The sequence below is a fragment of the Sorex fumeus genome, unplaced genomic scaffold (assembly GCF_029834395.1).
Source record: "Sorex fumeus unplaced genomic scaffold, SorFum_2.1 ptg000034l, whole genome shotgun sequence".
Classification (NCBI taxonomy): domain Eukaryota; kingdom Metazoa; phylum Chordata; class Mammalia; order Eulipotyphla; family Soricidae; genus Sorex; species Sorex fumeus.
Genome location: NW_026606091.1, coordinates 21,490,811 through 21,495,237, shown reverse-complemented (window position 1 = coordinate 21,495,237; position 4,427 = coordinate 21,490,811). Strand labels below are relative to the sequence as shown.

Below are 4,427 nucleotides of genomic sequence, written 5' to 3'. Positions count from 1 at the left end.
ATTCTGTCCCTAACTAATACTCATATGATGCTTTTTTAAGGAAAGTCAACAGTTTCTTTAACTGGGCACATTTACTTCAAAGTTAGAACTGTGTAATATAATGGAAAGAGAATCTGTACAACATTATCCATTCCAAATTTACACATAGTTATGCTACATGTGATCCACATAATCTTGAACAAATACATTTCCTCCTGTGAAAATTTTTGTCTTGACAATATGTGTCAAGTGCTCAGCAGTGCAATTATCATTAGACAAGCTCTGACTCTCTTTCTGGTTCTGTTGTCTGTATCCTCAAATATAAATCACTCAACCTCTTTGAGTCTCAGTTTCTCAAGTGTTAAAAATCGTGATACTTTACCTAACCAGGGTAATACTATGATCACAAAGGTGGTTTTCGCAGGGCAAGGTTTATCCATTGCACGTTGGATGTGCTGATCCATGTGATTTTCCCAAATGTGGGAAACTTGACTGCATAATTTGTGATAGTGTGGAACAGTGTTTGTGTTCTTGCCCTGGGAAAAATAAAGGTGATGGCTTCTGACTCAATCCCACATGGTTACTCTGAAGGTCAAAAGATAAGAAAACATATAATATCTGCTTATAAATTGAAAAGCTGCTATATTAATTAGTAGACAACAATGTATTTTGAAGAGATAATGATCATGACTTTGATCATAATGAAATAATATCCTCAAGGAAATTGCTGACTATTGGTTCTCTGCTATATTTAATTGCAATGAAATTTATCACATATATAGCTTTCATAATATAATTAGCATTAGCAGGGTGATTACAAGTGCAAATTTCTACAATTAATATTTATTTCCACATTATCAATTGAGTCCAAAATAATTGCAGCTGAGAAGTTTTTAATGAAAGGGAGAAATACTCTGGCAAAATGTCTCCTTAATCAATTCACAATTAAAAAATTAAATTATAGCATAATAAGGAGATTATTAAAAGTGATAATTGTTAATAAATATTAAACCAAAAAGCAGATGAAATTTTAAAAAAACATATTTTGGAGAATAATCTATATGATATTGTAGAGATATCTCTTAATTCAACCTGATAGGCCCAGAGATATCTCTTAATTCAACCTGATAAAATGACTCAGATAGTTTCTTTATATGCCTCCAGTTGACTATCAGAAATATACTAAAATAAAGGCCTAGAAGGATAGTACAGGAGTTAAGACATTTGTCTTACACTCCACTAATCTGCTTTAAAGCCCTGGAAGCATAGATAATTTTCCCAGCACTTCCAAAGGCCACTCCTGAGCACAGTTACAGGAGTAGTCCCTGAGCACTGCAGAATAAGGTCCCCTTCCCCTACTGCCCTCATATGTGTGAAAACAAAGTTTTAAGTCCCATGCTACTGAGCTGAGCATATGGTATCAGTTATAATTAAAGAAACACATACATTTTATTCTGTTTTGTTTTTAGCAATTTTTAGTGATAATATTAGATAAGTGGGTGATCCAAGTTCCTTAGGAAAACATATCTTGTACTAGAGTTTCCCCATACTAATAAGAAAATCAAGTTAGCCAAGATTTAGACTCTAAATCTGCATTTTGACAACATACTGTTAATTTCATCTAAAGTATTTTTACATGAGGGACTAAGTTTTTCTAATTCTGAAAATGTTATAATGATACTTAAAAATATATAAATTTATTAGAGAATGTACATTTCTTAGAGTACTTAAAATTATGTAAAGGGTTATAAAATATAATAGTGATTTTAGAATCATTTTGTCCATTAGTGTTAATCAGTGGCCTCTAAATAACCTAGTATTTTAAAAATGGCTATATAAACACTCAGAATTTTAAATAAACATTAGTATTTTTTCCTGTTAATGTTTGAAAAGAAAAATATGCATCTGTAAAAACTAACTTAAAAAATAACTTTAATAGAGTTGCAGACATAATTTGCTTTGACAACACAAAAAGGTTTCCAGAAAAAAGGATTCAAATAGTTTAAATGGGACTGGAGAGATTGTACAGTGGCTATGGTGCTTACCTTGCACATGACCTATTCAGGCTCTAGCCTGGCACTATGCAGGGTCCACCAGCCACTGCCATGAGTGATCTGTAAGTAGAGAATCAGGAGTAAGCTCTGAACAGTGCTGAGTGTGGTCTAAAAACAAACAACCCAACCAAACACAAATAACCTCAAGGGAAGGTCTCAATTGCAAAACGTAAGCAGTTGAGGGGAAAACGGATGATAAAGGTCTGAAAATAAATGAATAATAAACAAAAAGCACATCAGAGAAGTCCTGGATGAGTTCAAGAGAATATAATAATATAAGAGTCATAGGACTTCCTCTGGAATAGGAAAGTCAGAGTGAAGAACTATTAATCCAAGAAATCATAACTAAGAATTTCTCTGAGTTGAGAAATGTGTTCATCTAGTTTAAAGAAGCTCAAAGGAATTCAGTCTAAATAAACCCAAATAGAAAAACTCAAGACATACTGTAATCAGAATGACAAAAGCTGAAGCTAGAGACAGATATTGAAAGAAGAAAAAAAAAGAAAGAAGGAACTTCAATATGAGGGATCTCCCATAAGAGTTACAGCAGGCTACCAAATGAGACTCTACAGGTCAGAAGAGAATGGGGAGATAGAGTCTGAAAAAAAAATAAAAAGTAAACAAAGCTACCATCAAGAAAAATTCAACAGAATGAGCACCTTACTGAGAATATTTTATTTATATTATCCTTCAGATTTGAAGAATGAGACAAAACTCCATGTACAAGACATGAAAAGTTCATTATCCTGAAACTAATTTAGCAGGAAATATTCAAAGTTCATCTTTAAAAATAAAAAAAATATTCAAAATGCCAGTGGCCTGAACTCACCAATCCAGATACATAGAGTGGTAAAATGAATCAGAAAACTGAACACAATGTTCTGCTTACAAGAGACATATCTTAATGTTCATGATAAACACAGACTCAAAGCCAAAAATGCTAGAAAGCAATCTCATTTGGGTATGTGTTGTGGTGGGGACCCTCAGGCACAGCTAGCCAGTCATGCTCAAGGCTTATTCCTGACTCTACACTCAGGGGTCACTCCTGGCAGGGCTCAGGGAAAAATATAAGATGTTGGAGAGCAAACCAGAGTTTGCTACATGAAAGGCAAGAGCTGTACCCTCTGTATTATACTTCTGACTCCTTAAAACAGTATCCCTAGTTGTACTTTGGTAGCCAATTTATACTACATAATGTGTAGTTGATAAAATTAAGATAAAATAAAATTTTGTGCTCTTTCCAGAAAACATGGGCTATCAGAACTTACACAGGTTTTAGAGCCAATTTAGACCTTTCTTAAATAATGTCACCAGCACAATTTACTCAGTCCACTTGAAACTATGATACACTTCTAAGTGAATGCATTCATATAAAAATATATACCTTCTAAAGGTAAAGGTAAAGGTAAAGGTAAAGGCCCACCCGTTGATCGTCGATTTGCTCGAGCGGGCCCAGTAATGTCTCCATTGGAGACTTTGTTGTTACTGTGTTTGGCATATTGAATACGTCATGGGGAGCTTGCCAGGCTCTGCTGTGTGGGCGAGATACTCTCGGTAGCTTGCCGGGCTCTCCAAGAGGGGCGGAGGAATCGAACTCTGGTTGGCCATGTTGGCTGCGTGCAAGGCAAACGCCCTACTGCTGTGCTCTTGGGGGCCAGAATGATAGCATAGCGGGTAGGACATTGGCCTTGCACACGGCTGACCTGGGTTTGATTCCTCTGCCCTCTTGGAGAGGCCAGCATGCTACCAAGAGTTTTCCGTTCACACAGCAAAGCCTGGTAAGCTACCCGTGATGTATTTAATATGCCAAAAACAGTAACAAGAAGTTTCACAATGGAGATGTTACTGATTCCCACTCGAGCAAATTGATGAACAATGGGAGGACAGTGCTACAGTGCAATAACTAACAGCTTGTATATATGTATGTATATCTTTTTTTAAAATTTTTTTTTATTTATTGAATCACCGTGGGAAAGGTTACAAAGCTTTCAGGTTTAGGTCTCAGTCATGCAAATATCAAACACATTACACATTTCCCTTTACCAATACTTATTTTTTACCATGAAGAACCCCAATAAAACCCCACCCCCCACCCCTCCCAGTCCCGGTGGGGCAGATGAATTCTAGTTAACACTCTATCTGCTTTGATTAGATTCATTGTTTCAATAAAAGATTCACCATTATTATTTAGAGTTTACCCCCCCCCCCCATGAATCAAACATGCTGACAAAACATTGTGAAGTGATTTGCTTTCTACAGCTGGGTTCAAGAATTAAATGTTGCTTTGGATTTCTGTTATTTTACCTATTGACCCTGGAAGTATTTCTACTGAAAGTCAGATAGTTAAGAAATTGGTTTCTGTGTTCTGGAGTCGTGGCCATGCTGGAGAGCCGC

The 4,427-nt window shown here is 35.8% G+C and overlaps 1 non-coding gene across 1 annotated transcript; it reads left to right on the top strand.

Annotated features, from left to right (window-relative positions):
- Positions 1-352: 352 nt before the first annotated feature.
- LOC130026757 (U1 spliceosomal RNA) lies at positions 353-517 on the top strand. The gene has a single exon (XR_008792937.1). It is a non-coding gene; the product is annotated as a U1 spliceosomal RNA (small nuclear RNA).
- The last annotated feature ends 3,910 nt before the right edge of the window (positions 518-4,427 follow it).